This window comes from Cololabis saira, unplaced genomic scaffold (assembly GCF_033807715.1).
Source record: "Cololabis saira isolate AMF1-May2022 unplaced genomic scaffold, fColSai1.1 scf059, whole genome shotgun sequence".
Classification (NCBI taxonomy): domain Eukaryota; kingdom Metazoa; phylum Chordata; class Actinopteri; order Beloniformes; family Belonidae; genus Cololabis; species Cololabis saira.
The window spans coordinates 200,847-216,101 of NW_026906223.1; the positions used below are offsets into that span (position 1 = coordinate 200,847).

At 41.9% G+C, this 15,255-nt stretch overlaps 16 non-coding genes across 16 annotated transcripts; all 16 read left to right on the forward strand.

The window, feature by feature from the left end:
* Positions 1-1,204: 1,204 nt before the first annotated feature.
* Positions 1,205-1,277, forward strand: trnap-ugg (transfer RNA proline (anticodon UGG)). Its single transcript has one exon. It is a non-coding gene; the product is annotated as a tRNA-Pro (tRNA).
* An 837-nt stretch (positions 1,278-2,114) lies between these two features.
* Positions 2,115-2,186, forward strand: trnap-agg (transfer RNA proline (anticodon AGG)). The gene has a single exon. It is a non-coding gene; the product is annotated as a tRNA-Pro (tRNA).
* Positions 2,187-3,023: 837 nt separating this feature from the next.
* trnap-cgg (transfer RNA proline (anticodon CGG)) lies at positions 3,024-3,095 on the forward strand. The gene has a single exon. It is a non-coding gene; the product is annotated as a tRNA-Pro (tRNA).
* An 837-nt stretch (positions 3,096-3,932) lies between these two features.
* On the forward strand, positions 3,933-4,004 carry trnap-ugg (transfer RNA proline (anticodon UGG)). The gene has a single exon. It is a non-coding gene; the product is annotated as a tRNA-Pro (tRNA).
* An 837-nt stretch (positions 4,005-4,841) lies between these two features.
* On the forward strand, positions 4,842-4,913 carry trnap-agg (transfer RNA proline (anticodon AGG)). The gene has a single exon. It is a non-coding gene; the product is annotated as a tRNA-Pro (tRNA).
* Positions 4,914-5,750: 837 nt separating this feature from the next.
* trnap-agg (transfer RNA proline (anticodon AGG)) lies at positions 5,751-5,822 on the forward strand. Its single transcript has one exon. It is a non-coding gene; the product is annotated as a tRNA-Pro (tRNA).
* An 837-nt stretch (positions 5,823-6,659) lies between these two features.
* Positions 6,660-6,731, forward strand: trnap-agg (transfer RNA proline (anticodon AGG)). The gene has a single exon. It is a non-coding gene; the product is annotated as a tRNA-Pro (tRNA).
* An 836-nt stretch (positions 6,732-7,567) lies between these two features.
* On the forward strand, positions 7,568-7,639 carry trnap-agg (transfer RNA proline (anticodon AGG)). Its single transcript has one exon. It is a non-coding gene; the product is annotated as a tRNA-Pro (tRNA).
* Positions 7,640-8,477: 838 nt separating this feature from the next.
* Positions 8,478-8,549, forward strand: trnap-agg (transfer RNA proline (anticodon AGG)). The gene has a single exon. It is a non-coding gene; the product is annotated as a tRNA-Pro (tRNA).
* Positions 8,550-9,384: 835 nt separating this feature from the next.
* trnap-agg (transfer RNA proline (anticodon AGG)) lies at positions 9,385-9,456 on the forward strand. Its single transcript has one exon. It is a non-coding gene; the product is annotated as a tRNA-Pro (tRNA).
* An 837-nt stretch (positions 9,457-10,293) lies between these two features.
* trnap-agg (transfer RNA proline (anticodon AGG)) lies at positions 10,294-10,365 on the forward strand. Its single transcript has one exon. It is a non-coding gene; the product is annotated as a tRNA-Pro (tRNA).
* Positions 10,366-11,203: 838 nt separating this feature from the next.
* On the forward strand, positions 11,204-11,275 carry trnap-agg (transfer RNA proline (anticodon AGG)). Its single transcript has one exon. It is a non-coding gene; the product is annotated as a tRNA-Pro (tRNA).
* Positions 11,276-12,113: 838 nt separating this feature from the next.
* On the forward strand, positions 12,114-12,185 carry trnap-agg (transfer RNA proline (anticodon AGG)). The gene has a single exon. It is a non-coding gene; the product is annotated as a tRNA-Pro (tRNA).
* An 838-nt stretch (positions 12,186-13,023) lies between these two features.
* trnap-agg (transfer RNA proline (anticodon AGG)) lies at positions 13,024-13,095 on the forward strand. Its single transcript has one exon. It is a non-coding gene; the product is annotated as a tRNA-Pro (tRNA).
* Positions 13,096-13,933: 838 nt separating this feature from the next.
* Positions 13,934-14,005, forward strand: trnap-cgg (transfer RNA proline (anticodon CGG)). The gene has a single exon. It is a non-coding gene; the product is annotated as a tRNA-Pro (tRNA).
* Positions 14,006-14,843: 838 nt separating this feature from the next.
* trnap-agg (transfer RNA proline (anticodon AGG)) lies at positions 14,844-14,915 on the forward strand. The gene has a single exon. It is a non-coding gene; the product is annotated as a tRNA-Pro (tRNA).
* The last annotated feature ends 340 nt before the right edge of the window (positions 14,916-15,255 follow it).

A 15,255-nucleotide genomic window follows, 5' to 3' on the forward strand; every position in this document is an offset into this window, starting at 1 on the left:
TCCAGGTTTTTCTCATTGGACACAGAGGTGGAATATACCCTGTATCTACCATTGAAACACTGACTGACTGTCTGATTTTCTCAACTTTTTTCACAGAAATTAGTGTACTCTGTAATGCACTCAGTCATCGAATTGATGTTGTTTCCATGGAGATCGTCCCAATCTAACAGTCTCACAGTCACACTTGCATGTCAACAGCCCTGCTTGAGCTTCTAAATGTTGACGATGATGTGACATGGGAATCTGTTTTTTTAATTTACAAAACATTTTATGTGTTGCCAGTTATGAGATTTATGCTTCGTTGGTCTAGTAGTATGATTCTCGCTTCGGGTGCGAGAGGTCCCGGGTTCAATTCCCGGATGAGCCCCAGTGACTTATGTAAGTTGTAGTTTTCTCCTCCAAGTAGCAAAACTCATAGGACTTCAACCAGGCAAGTGCTGTGCCAGAAAGTCCCGCCTAGTTCTTCAACCGGTCTATCAAGGTATTATGGTCAACCATGTCAAATGCAGCACTGTGAGACCACGATTGAAATGTTGCCACTATCCGTGTTGGAGCGGATGTCATTACGGACTTTAACTAGAGCTGTCTGAGTGCTGCGATGTGAAGGAGAACATCAAAACAGTTATTTAATGTTAGGAGTTTGTACACACGTTGAAAAACAGCTTTTTCTATGATTTTACTAAGAAAGGGGAGGTTTTATACGGGCCTATAGCTGTTCGTAAGTGACCTCTCTAGACTGGCACAGAGGAACAATACCTGAAAGCTGAGACTTATTCAAAATGTCTGAAAGCCATACAATGTGCAACACTCTTAAAAAACCCTTTTGACAGAGTATCATGGCAACAAGTGGTGGAATTCAGCTGGTGTATGATGTCAGCCAGGTTCCTATGAGTATTTAGAGAGAATTGTGTCCAGGTTTTTCTCATTGGACACAGAGGTGGAATATACCCTGTATCTACCATTGACACACTGACTGACTGTCTGATTTTCTCAACTTTGTCACAGAAATTAGTGTACTCTGTAATGCACTCAGTCATCGAATTGATGTTGTTTCCATGGAGATCGTCCCAATCTAACAGTCTCACAGTCACACTTGCATGTCAACAGCCCTGCTTGAGCTTCTAAATGTTGATGATGATGTGACATGGGAATCTGTTTTTTTAATTTACAAAACATTTTATGTGTTGCCAGTTATGAGATTTATGGCTCGTTGAGTCTAGTAGTATGATTCTCGCTTTGGGTGCGAGAGGTCCCGGGTTCAATTCCCGGACAAGCCCCAGTGACTTATGTAAGTTGTAGTTTTCTCCTCCAAGTAGCAAAACTCATAGTTCTTCAACCAGGCAAGTGCTGTGCCAGAAAGTCCCACCTAGTTCTTCAACCGGTCTATCAAGGTATTATGGTCAACCATGTCAAATGCAGCACTGTGAGACCACGATTGAAATGTTGCCACTATCCGTGTTGGAGCGGATGTCATTACGGACTTTAACTAGAACTGTCTGAGTGCTGCGATGTGAAGGAGAACATCAAAACAGTTATTTAATGTTAGGAGTTTGTACACACGTTGAAAAACAGCTTTTTCTATGATTTTACTAAGAAAGGGGAGGTTTTATACGGGCCTATAGCTGTTCGTAAGTGACCTCTCTAGACTGGCACAGAGGAACAATACCTGAAAGCTGAGACTTATTCAAAATGTCTGAAAGCCATACAATGTGCAACACTCTTAAAAAACCCTTTTGACAGAGTATCATGGCAACAAGTGGTGGAATTCAGCTGGTGTATGATGTCAGCCAGGTTCCTATGAGTATTTAGAGAGAATTGTGTCCAGGTTTTTCTCATTGGACACAGAGGTGGAATATACCCTGTATCTACCATTGAAACACTGACTGACTGTCTGATTTTCTCAACTTTGTCGCAGAAATTAGTGTACTCTGTAATGCACTCAGTCATCGAATTGATGTTGTTTCCATGGAGATCGTCCCAATCTAACAGTCTCACAGTCACACTTGCATGTCAACAGCCCTGCTTGAGCTTCTAAATGTTGATGATGATGTGACATGGGAATCTGTTTTTTTAATTTAGAAAACATTTTATGTGTTGCCAGTTATGAGATTTATGGCTCGTTGGTCTAGTAGTATGATTCTCGCTTAGGGTGCGAGAGGTCCCGGGTTCAATTCCCGGACGAGCCCCAGTGACTTATGTAAGTTGTAGTTTTCTCCTCCAAGTAGCAAAACTCATAGGACTTCAACCAGGCAAGTGCTGTGCCAGAAAGTCCCACCTAGTTCTTCAACCGGTCTATCAAGGTATTATGGTCAACCATGTCAAATGCAGCACTGTGAGACCACGATTGAAATGTTGCCACTATCCGTGTTGGAGCGGATGTCATTACGGACTTTAACTAGAACTGTCTGAGTGCTGCGATGTGAAGGAGAACATCAAAACAGTTATTTAATGTTAGGAGTTTGTACACACGTTGAAAAACAGCTTTTTCTATGATTTTACTAAGAAAGGGGAGGTTTTATACGGGCCTATAGCTGTTCGTAAGTGACCTCTCTAGACTGGCACAGAGGAACAATACCTGAAAGCTGAGACTTATTCAAAATGTCTGAAAGCCATACAATGTGCAACACTCTTAAAAAACCCTTTTGACAGAGTATCATGGCAACAAGTGGTGGAATTCAGCTGGTGTATGATGTCAGCCAGGTTCCTATGAGTATTTAGAGAGAATTGTGTCCAGGTTTTTCTCATTGGACACAGAGGTGGAATATACCCTGTATCTACCATTGAAACACTGACTGACTGTCTGATTTTCTCAACTTTGTCGCAGAAATTAGTGTACTCTGTAATGCACTCAGTCATCGAATTGATGTTGTTTCCATGGAGATTGTCCCAATCTAACAGTCTCACAGTCACACTTGCATGTCAACAGCCCTGCTTGAGCTTCTAAATGTTGATGATGATGTGACATGGGAATCTGTTTTTTTAATTTACAAAACATTTTATGTGTTGCCAGTTATGAGATTTATGGCTCGTTGGTCTAGTAGTATGATTCTCGCTTCGGGTGCGAGAGGTCCCGGGTTCAATTCCCGGACGAGCCCCAGTGACTTATGTAAGTTGTAGTTTTCTCCTCCAAGTAGCAAAACTCATAGGACTTCAACCAGGCAAATGCTGTGCCAGAAAGTCCCACCTAGTTCTTCAACCGGTCTATCAAGGTATTATGGTCAACCATGTCAAATGCAGCACTGTGAGACCACGATTGAAATGTTGCCACTATCCGTGTTGGAGCGGATGTCATTACGGACTTTAACTAGAACTGTCTGAGTGCTGCGATGTGAAGGAGAACATCAAAACAGTTATTTAATGTTAGGAGTTTGTACACACGTTGAAAAACAGCTTTTTCTATGATTTTACTAAGAAAGGGGAGGTTTTATACGGGCCTATAGCTGTTCGTAAGTGACCTCTCTAGACTGGCACAGAGGAACAATACCTGAAAGCTGAGACTTATTCAAAATGTCTGAAAGCCATACAATGTGCAACACTCTTAAAAAACCCTTTTGACAGAGTATCATGGCAACAAGTGGTGGAATTCAGCTGGTGTATGATGTCAGCCAGGTTCCTATGAGTATTTAGAGAGAATTGTGTCCAGGTTTTTCTCATTGGACACAGAGGTTGAATATACCCTGTATCTACCATTGACACACTGACTGACTGTCTGATTTTCTCAACTTTGTCACAGAAATTAGTGTACTCTGTAATGCACTCAGTCATCGAATTGATGTTGTTTCCATGGAGATCGTCCCAATCTAACAGTCTCACAGTCACACTTGCATGTCAACAGCCCTGCTTGAGCTTCTAAATGTTGATGATGATGTGACATGGGAATCTGTTTTTTTAATTTACAAAACATTTTATGTGTTGCCAGTTATGAGATTTATGGCTCGTTGGTCTAGTAGTATGATTCTCGCTTTGGGTGCGAGAGGTCCCGGGTTCAATTCCCGGACGAGCCCCAGTGACTTATGTAAGTTGTAGTTTTCTCCTCCAAGTAGCAAAACTCATAGTTCTTCAACCAGGCAAGTGCTGTGCCAGAAAGTCCCACCTAGTTCTTCAACCGGTCTATCAAGGTATTATGGTCAACCATGTCAAATGCAGCACTGTGAGACCACGATTGAAATGTTGCCACTATCCGTGTTGGAGCGGATGTCATTACAGACTTTAACTAGAACTGTCTGAGTGCTGCGATGTGAAGGAGAACATCAAAACAGTTATTTAATGTTAGGAGTTTGTACACACGTTGAAAAACAGCTTTTTCTATGATTTTACTAAGAAAGGGGAGGTTTTATACGGGCCTATAGCTGTTCGTAAGTGACCTCTCTAGACTGGCACAGAGGAACAATACCTGAAAGCTGAGACTTATTCAAAATGTCTGAAAGCCATACAATGTGCAACACTCTTAAAAAACCCTTTTGACAGAGTATCATGGCAACAAGTGGTGGAATTCAGCTGGTGTATGATGTCAGCCAGGTTCCTATGAGTATTTAGAGAGAATTGTGTCCAGGTTTTTCTCATTGGACACAGAGGTGGAATATACCCTGTATCTACCATTGAAACACTGACTGACTGTCTGATTTTCTCAACTTTGTCGCAGAAATTAGTGTACTCTGTAATGCACTCAGTCATCGAATTGATGTTGTTTCCATGGAGATCGTCCCAATCTAACAGTCTCACAGTCACACTTGCATGTCAACAGCCCTGCTTGAGCTTCTAAATGTTGATGATGATGTGACATGGAGATCTGTTTTTTTAATTTAGAAAACATTTCATGTGTTGCCAGTTATGAGATTTATGGCTCGTTGGTCTAGTAGTATGATTCTCGCTTAGGGTGCGAGAGGTCCCGGGTTTAATTCCCGGACGAGCCCCAGTGACTTATGTAAGTTGTAGTTTTCTCCTCCAAGTAGCAAAACTCATAGGACTTCAACCAGGCAAGTGCTGTGCCAGAAAGTCCCCCCTAGTTCTTAAACCGGTCTATCAAGGTATTATGGTCAACCATGTCAAATGCAGCACTGTGAGACCACGATTGAAATGTTGCCACTATCCGTGTTGGAGCGGATGTCATTACGGACTTTAACTAGAACTGTCTGAGTGCTGCGATGTGAAGGAGAACATCAAAACAGTTATTTAATGTTAGGAGTTTGTACACACGTTGAAAAACAGCTTTTTCTATGATTTTACTAAGAAAGGGGAGGTTTTATACGGGCCTATAGCTGTTCGTAAGTGACCTCTCTAGACTGGCACAGAGGAACAATACCTGAAAGCTGAGACTTATTCAAAATGTCTGAAAGCCATACAATGTGCAACACTCTTAAAAAACCCTTTTGACAGAGTATCATGGCAACAAGTGGTGGAATTCAGCTGGTGTATGATGTCAGCCAGGTTCCTATGAGTATTTAGAGAGAATTGTGTCCAGGTTTTTCTCATTGGACACAGAGGTGGAATATACCCTGTATCTACCATTGAAACACTGACTGACTGTCTGTTTTTCTCAACTTTGTCGCAGAAATTAGTGTACTCTGTAATGCACTCAGTCATCGAATTGATGTTGTTTCCATGGAGATCGTCCCAATCTAACAGTCTCACAGTCACACTTGCATGTCAACAGCCCTGCTTGAGCTTCTAAATGTTGATGATGATGTGACATGGAGATCTGTTTTTTTAATTTAGAAAACATTTCATGTGTTGCCAGTTATGAGATTTATGGCTCGTTGGTCTAGTAGTATGATTCTCGCTTAGGGTGCGAGAGGTCCCGGGTTTAATTCCCGGACGAGCCCCAGTGACTTATGTAAGTTGTAGTTTTCTCCTCCAAGTAGCAAAACTCATAGGACTTCAACCAGGCAAGTGCTGTGCCAGAAAGTCCCCCCTAGTTCTTAAACCGGTCTATCAAGGTATTATGGTCAACCATGTCAAATGCAGCACTGTGAGACCACGATTGAAATGTTGCCACTATCCGTGTTGGAGCGGATGTCATTACGGACTTTAACTAGAACTGTCTGAGTGCTGCGATGTGAAGGAGAACATCAAAACAGTTATTTAATGTTAGGAGTTTGTACACACGTTGAAAAACAGCTTTTTCTATGATTTTACTAAGAAAGGGGAGGTTTTATACGGGCCTATAGCTGTTCGTAAGTGACCTCTCTAGACTGGCACAGAGGAACAATACCTGAAAGCTGAGACTTATTCAAAATGTCTGAAAGCCATACAATGTGCAACACTCTTAAAAAACCCTTTTGACAGAGTATCATGGCAACAAGTGGTGGAATTCAGCTGGTGTATGATGTCAGCCAGGTTCCTATGAGTATTTAGAGAGAATTGTGTCCAGGTTTTTCTCATTGGACACAGAGGTGGAATATACCCTGTATCTACCATTGAAACACTGACTGACTGTCTGATTTTCTCAACTTTGTCGCAGAAATTAGTGTACTCTGTAATGCACTCAGTCATCGAATTGATGTTGTTTCCATGGAGATCGTCCCAATCTAACAGTCTCACAGTCACACTTGCATGTCAACAGCCCTGCTTGAGCTTCTAAATGTTGATGATGATGTGACATGGGAACCCTGTTTTTTAATTTACAAAACATTTTATGTGTTGCCAGTTATGAGATTTATGGCTCGTTGGTCTAGTAGTATGATTCTCGCTTAGGGTGCGAGAGGTCCCGGGTTCAATTCCCGGACGAGCCCCAGTGACTTATGTAAGTTGTAGTTTTCTCCTCCAAGTAGCAAAACTCATAGGACTTCAACCAGGCAAGTGCTGTGCCAGAAAGTGCCACCTAGTTCTTCAGCCGGTCTATCAAGGTATAAGGTCAACCATGTCAAATGCAGCACTGTGAGACCACGATTGAAATGTTGCCACTATCCGTGTTGGAGCGGATATCATTACGGACTTTAACTAGAACTGTCTGAGTGCTGCGATGTGAAGGAGAACATCAAAACAGTTATTTAATGTTAGGAGTTTGTACACACGTTGAAAAACAGCTTTTTCTATGATTTTACTAAGAAAGGGGAGGTTTTATACGGGCCTATAGCTGTTCGTAAGTGACCTCTCTAGACTGGCACAGAGGAACAATACCTGAAAGCTGAGACTTATTCAAAATGTCTGAAAGCCATACAATGTGCAACACTCTTAAAAAACCCTTTTGACAGAGTATCATGGCAACAAGTGGTGGAATTCAGCTGGTGTATGATGTCAGCCAGGTTCCTATGAGTATTTAGAGAGAATTGTGTCCAGGTTTTTCTCATTGGACACAGAGGTGGAATATACCCTGTATCTACCATTGAAACACTGACTGACTGTCTGTTTTTCTCAACTTTGTCGCAGAAATTAGTGTACTCTGTAATGCACTCAGTCATCGAATTGATGTTGTTTCCATGGAGATCGTCCCAATCTAACAGTCTCACAGTCACACTTGCATGTCAACAGCCCTGCTTGAGCTTCTAAATGTTGATGATGATGTGACATGGAGATCTGTTTTTTTAATTTAGAAAACATTTCATGTGTTGCCAGTTATGAGATTTATGGCTCGTTGGTCTAGTAGTATGATTCTCGCTTAGGGTGCGAGAGGTCCCGGGTTTAATTCCCGGACGAGCCCCAGTGACTTATGTAAGTTGTAGTTTTCTCCTCCAAGTAGCAAAACTCATAGGACTTCAACCAGGCAAGTGCTGTGCCAGAAAGTCCCCCCTAGTTCTTAAACCGGTCTATCAAGGTATTATGGTCAACCATGTCAAATGCAGCACTGTGAGACCACGATTGAAATGTTGCCACTATCCGTGTTGGAGCGGATGTCATTACGGACTTTAACTAGAACTGTCTGAGTGCTGCGATGTGAAGGAGAACATCAAAACAGTTATTTAATGTTAGGAGTTTGTACACACGTTGAAAAACAGCTTTTTCTATGATTTTACTAAGAAAGGGGAGGTTTTATACGGGCCTATAGCTGTTCGTAAGTGACCTCTCTAGACTGGCACAGAGGAACAATACCTGAAAGCTGAGACTTATTCAAAATGTCTGAAAGCCATACAATGTGCAACACTCTTAAAAAACCCTTTTGACAGAGTATCATGGCAACAAGTGGTGGAATTCAGCTGGTGTATGATGTCAGCCAGGTTCCTATGAGTATTTAGAGAGAATTGTGTCCAGGTTTTTCTCATTGGACACAGAGGTGGAATATACCCTGTATCTACCATTGAAACACTGACTGACTGTCTGATTTTCTCAATTTTGTCGCAGAAATTAGTGTACTCTGTAATGCACTCAGTCATCGAATTGATGTTGTTTCCATGGAGATCGTCCCAATCTAACAGTCTCACAGTCACACTTGCATGTCAACAGCCCTGCTTGAGCTTCTAAATGTTGATGATGATGTGACATGGGAATCTGTTTTTTTTAATTTAGAAAACATTTTATGTGTTGCAGGTTATGAGATTTATGGCTCGTTGGTCTAGTAGTATGATTCTCGCTTAGGGTGCGAGAGGTCCCGGGTTCAATTCCCGGACGAGCCCCAGTGACTTATGTAAGTTGTAGTTTCTCCTCCAAGTAGCAAAACTCATAGGACTTCAACCAGGCAAGTGCTGTGCCAGAAAGTCCCACCTAGTTCTTCAACCGGTCTATCAAGGTATTATGGTCAACCATGTCAAATGCATTACTGTGAGACCACGATTGAAATGTTGCCACTATCCGTGTTGGAGCGGATGTCATTACGGACTTTAACTAGAGCTGTCTGAGTGTTGCGATGTGAAGGAGAACATCAAAACAGTTATTTAATGTTAGGAGTTTGTACACACGTTGAAAACAGCTTTTTCTATGATTTTACTAAGAAAGGGGAGGTTTTATACGGGCCTATAGCTGTTCGTAAGTGACCTCTCTAGACTGGCACAGAGGAACAATACCTGAAAGCTGAGACTTATTCAAAATGTCTGAAAGCCATACAATGTGCAACACTCTTAAAAAACCCTTTTGATAGAGTATCATCGCAACAAGTGGTGGAATTCAGCTGGTGTATGATGTCAGCCAGGTTCCTATGAGTATTTAGAGAGAATTGTGTCCAGGTTTTTCTCATTGGACACAGAGGTGGAATATACCCTGTATCTACCATTGAAACACTGACTGACTGTCTGATTTTCTCAACTTTGTCGCAGAAATTAGTGTACTCTGTAATGCACTCAGTCATCGAATTGATGTTGTTTCCATGGAGATCGTCCCAATCTAACAGTCTCACAGTCACACTTGCATGTCAACAGCCCTGCTTGAGCTTCTAAATGTTGATGATGATGTGACATGGGAATCTGTTTTTTTAATTTAGAAAACATTTTATGTGTTGCCAGTTATGAGATTTATGGCTCGTTGGTCTAGTAGTATGATTCTCGCTTAGGGTGCGAGAGGTCCCGGGTTCAATTCCCGGACGAGCCCCAGTGACTTATGTAAGTTGTAGTTTTCTCCTCCAAGTAGCAAAACTCATAGGACTTCAACCAGGCAAGTGCTGTGCCAGAAAGTCCCACCTAGTTCTTCAACCGGTCTATCAAGGTATTATGGTCAACCATGTCAAATGCAGCACTGTGAGACCACAATTGAAATGTTGCCACTATCGGTGTTGGAGCGGATGTCATTACGGACTTTAACTAGAACTGCCTGAGTGCTGCGATGTGAAGGAGAACATCAAAACAGTTATTTAATGTTAGGAGTTTGTACACACGTTGAAAAACAGCTTTTTCTATGATTTTACTAAGAAAGGGGAGGTTTTATACGGGCCTATAGCTGTTCGTAAGTGAACTCTCTAGACTGGCACAGAGGAACAATACCTGAAAGCTGAGACTAATTCAAAATGTCTGAAAGCCATACAATGTGCAACACTCTTAAAAAACCCTTTTGACAGAGTATCATCGCAACAAGTGGTGGAATTCAGCTGGTGTATGATGTCAGCCAGGGTCCTATGAGTATTTTGAGAGAATTGTGTCCAGGTTTTTCTAATTGGACACAGAGGTGGAATATACCCTGTATCTACCATTGAAACACTGACTGACTGTCTGATTTTCTCAACTTTGTCGCAGATATTAGTGTACTCTGTAATGCACTCAGTCATCGAATTGATGTTGTTTCCATGGAGATCGTCCCAATCTAACAGTCTCACAGTCACACTTGCATGTCAACAGCCCTGCTTGAGCTTCTAAATGTTGATGATGATGTGACATGGGAATCTGTTTTTTTAATTTAGAAAACATTTTATGTGTTGCCAGTTATGAGATTTATGGCTCGTTGGTCTAGTAGTATGATTCTCGCTTAGGGTGCGAGAGGTCCCGGGTTCAATTCCCGGACGAGCCCCAGTGACTTATGTAAGTTGTAGTTTTCTCCTCCAAGTAGCAAAACTCATAGGACTTCAACCAGGCAAGTGCTGTGCCAGAAAGTCCCACCTAGTTCTTCAACCGGTCTATCAAGGTATTATGGTCAACCATGTCAAATGCAGCACTGTGAGACCACGATTGAAATGTTGCCACTATCCGTGTTGGAGCGGATGTCATTACGGACTTTAACTAGAACTGCCTGAGTGCTGCGATGTGAAGGAGAACATCAAAACAGTTATTTAATGTTAGGAGTTTGTACACACGTTGAAAAACAGCTTTTTCTATGATTTTACTAAGAAAGGGGAGGTTTTATACGGGCCTATAGCTGTTCGTAAGTGACCTCTCTAGACTGGCACAGAGGAACAATACCTGAAAGCTGAGACTTATTCAAAATGTCTGAAAGCCATACAATGTGCAACACTCTTAAAAAACCCTTTTGACAGAGTATCATGGCAACAAGTGGTGGAATTCAGCTGGTGTATGATGTCAGCCAGGTTCCTATGAGTATTTAGAGAGAATTGTGTCCAGGTTTTTCTCAAGGAACACAGAGGTGGAATATACCCTGTATCTACCATTGAAACACTGACTGACTGTCTGATTTTCTCAACTTTGTCGCAGAAATTAGTGTACTCTGTAATGCACTCAGTCATCGAATTGATGTTGTTTCCATGGAGATCGTCCCAATCTAACAGTCTCACAGTCACACTTGCATGTCAACAGCCCTGCTTGAGCTTCTAAATGTTGATGATGATGTGACATGGGAATCTGTTTTTTTTAATTTAGAAAACATTTTATGTGTTGCCAGTTATGAGATTTATGGCTCGTTGGTCTAGTAGTATGATTCTCGCTTAGGGTGCGAGAGGTCCCGGGTTCAATTCCCGGACGAGCCCCAGTGACTTATGTAAGTTGTAGTTTTCTTCTCCAAGTAGCAAAACTCATAGGACTTCAACCAGGCTAGTGCTGTGCCAGAAAGTCCCACCTAGTTCTTCAACCGGTCTATCAAGGTATTATGGTCAACCATGTCAAATGCAGCACTGTGAGACCACGATTGAAATGTTGCCACTATCCGTGTTGGAGCGGATGTCATTACGGACTTTAACTAGAACTGCCTGAGTGCTGCGATGTGAAGGAGAACATCCAAACAGTTATTTAATGTTAGGAGTTTGTACACACGTTGAAAAACAGCTTTTTCTATGATTTTACTAAGAAAGGGGAGGTTTTATACGGGCCTATAGCTGTTCGTAAGTGACCTCTCTAGACTGGCACAGAGGAACAATACCTGAAAGCTGAGACTTATTCAAAATGTCTGAAAGCCATACAATGTGCAACACTCTTAAAAAACCCTTTTGACAGAGTATCATGGCAACAAGTGGTGGAATTCAGCTGGTGTATGATGTCAGCCAGGTTCCTATGAGTATTTAGAGAGAATTGTGTCCAGGTTTTTCTCAAGGAACACAGAGGTGGAATATACCCTGTATCTACCATTGAAACACTGACTGACTGTCTGATTTTCTCAACTTTGTCGCAGAAATTAGTGTACTCTGTAATGCACTCAGTCATCGAATTGATGTTGTTTCCATGGAGATCGTCCCAATCTAACAGTCTCACAGTCACACTTGCATGTCAACAGCCCTGCTTGAGCTTCTAAATGTTGATGATGATGTGACATGGGAATCTGTTTTTTTTAATTTAGAAAACATTTTATGTGTTGCCAGTTCTGAGATTTATGGCTCGTTGGTCTAGTAGTATGATTCTCGCTTAGGGTGCGAGAGGTCCCGGGTTCAATTCCCGGACGAGCCCCAGTGACTTATGTAAGTTGTAGTTTTCTCCTCCAAGTAGCAAAACTCATAGGACTTCAACCAGGCAAGTGCTGTGCCAGAAAGTCCCACCTAGTTCTTCAACCGGTCTATCAAGGTATTATGGTCAACCATGTCAAATGCAGCACTGTGAGACCACGATTGAAATGTTGCCACTATCCGTGTTGGAGCGGATGTCATTACGGACTTTAACTAGAACTGCCTGAGTGCTGCGATGTGAAGGAGAACATCAAAACAGTTATTTAATGTTAGGAGTTTGTACACACGTTGAAAAACAGCTTTTTCTATGATTTTACTAAGAAAGGGGAGGTTTTATACGGGCCTATAGCTGTTCGTAAGTGAACTCTCTAGACTGGCACAGAGGAACAATACCTGAAAGCTGAGACTAATTCAAAATGTCTGAAAGCCATACAATGTGCAACACTCTTAAAAAACCCTTTTGACAGAGTATCATCGCAACAAGTGGTGGAATTCAGCTGGTGTATGATGTCAGCCAGGGTCCTATGAGTATTTTGAGAGAATTGTGTCCAGGTTTTTCTCATTGGACACAGAGGTGGAATATACCCTGTATCTACCATTGAAACACTGACTGACTGTCTGATTTTCTCAACTTTGTCGCAGATATTAGTGTACTCTGTAATGCACTCAGTCATCGAATTGATGTTGTTTCCATGGAGATCGTCCCAATCTAACAGTCTCACAGTCACACTTGCATGTCAACAGCCCTGCTTGAGCTTCTAAATGTTGATGATGATGTGACATGGGAATCTGTTTTTTTTAATTTAGAAAACATTTTATGTGTTGCCAGTTATGAGATTTATGGCTCGTTGGTCTAGTAGTATGATTCTCGCTTAGGGTGCGAGAGGTCCCGGGTTCAATTCCCGGACGAGCCCCAGTGACTTATGTAAGTTGTAGTTTTCTCCTCCAAGTAGCAAAACTCATAGGACTTCAACCAGGCAAGTGCTGTGCCAGAAAGTCCCACCTAGTTCTTCAACCGGTCTATCAAGGTATTATGGTCAACCATGTCAAATGCAGCACTGTGAGACCACGATTGAAATGTTGCCACTATCCGTGTTGGAGCGGATGTCATTACGGACTTTAACTAGAACTGCCTGAGTGCTGCGATGTGAAGGAGAACATCAAAACAGTTATTTAATGTTAGGAGTTTGTACACACGTTGAAAAACAGCTTTTTCTATGATTTTACTAAGAAAGGGGAGGTTTTATACGGGCCTATAGCTGTTCGTAAGTGAACTCTCTAGACTGGCACAGAGGAACAATACCTGAAAGCTGAGACTAATTCAAAATGTCTGAAAGCCATACAATGTGCAACACTCTTAAAAAACCCTTTTGACAGAGTATCATCGCAACAAGTGGTGGAATTCAGCTGGTGTATGATGTCAGCCAGGGTCCTATGAGTATTTTGAGAGAATTGTGTCCAGGTTTTTCTCATTGGACACAGAGGTGGAATATACCCTGTATCTACCATTGAAACACTGACTGACTGTCTGATTTTCTCAACTTTGTCGCAGATATTAGTGTACTCTGTAATGCACTCAGTCATCGAATTGATGTTGTTTCCATGGAGATCGTCCCAATCTAACAGTCTCACAGTCACACTTGCATGTCAACAACCCTGCTTGAGCTTCTAAATGTTGATGATGATGTGACATGGGAATCTGTTTTTTTTAATTTAGAAAACATTTTATGTGTTGCCAGTTATGAGATTTATGGCTCGTTGGTCTAGTAGTATGATTCTCGCTTCGGGTGCGAGAGGTCCAGGGTTCAATTCCCGGACGAGCCCCAGTGACTTATGTAAGTTGTAGTTTTCTCTTCCAAGTAGCAAAACTCATAGGACTTCAACCAGGCAAGTGCTGTGCCAGAAAGTCCCACCTAGTTCTTCAACCGGTCTATCAAGGTGTTATGGTCAACCATGTCAAATGCAGCACTGTGAGACCACGATTGAAATGTTGCCACTATCCGTGTTGGAGCGGATGTCATTACGGACTTTAACTAGAACTGTCTGAGTGCTGCGATGTGAAGGACAACATCAAAACAGTTATTTAATGTTAGGAGTTTGTACACACGTTGAAAAACAGCTTTTTCTATGATTTTACTAAGAAAGGGGAGGTTTTATACGGGCCTATAGCTGTTCGTAAGTGACCTCTCTAGACTGGCACAGAGGAACAATACCTGAAAGCTGAGACTTATTCAAAATGTCTGAAAGCCATACAATGTGCAACACTCTTAAAAAACCCTTTTGACAGAGTATCATGGCAACAAGTGGTGGAATTCAGCTGGTGTATGATGTCAGCCAGGTTCCTATGAGTATTTAGAGAGAATTGTGTCCAGGTTTTTCTCATTGGACACAGAGGTGGAATATACCCTGTATCTACCATTGAAACACTGACTGACTGTCTGATTTTCTCAATTTTGTCGCAGAAATTAGTGTACTCTGTAATGCACTCAGTCATCGAATTGATGTTGTTTCCATGGAGATCGTCCCAATCTAACAGTCTCACAGTCACACTTGCATGTCAACAGCCCTGCTTGAGCTTCTAAATGTTGATGATGATGTGACATGGGAATCTGTTTTTTTTAATTTAGAAAACATTTTATGTGTTGCAGGTTATGAGATTTATGGCTCGTTGGTCTAGTAGTATGATTCTCGCTTAGGGTGCGAGAGGTCCCGGGTTCAATTCCCGGACGAGCCCCAGTGACTTATGTAAGTTGTAGTTTCTCCTCCAAGTAGCAAAACTCATAGGACTTCAACCAGGCAAGTGCTGTGCCAGAAAGTCCCACCTAGTTCTTCAACCGGTCTATCAAGGTATTATGGTCAACCATGTCAAATGCATTACTGTGAGACCACGATTGAAATGTTGCCACTATCCGTGTTGGAGCGGATGTCATTACGGACTTTAACTAGAGCTGTCTGAGTGTTGCGATGTGAAGGAGAACATCAAAACAGTTATTTAATGTTAGGAGTTTGTACACACGTTGAAAACAGCTTTTTCTATGATTTTACTAAGAAAGGGGAGGTTTTATACGGGCCTA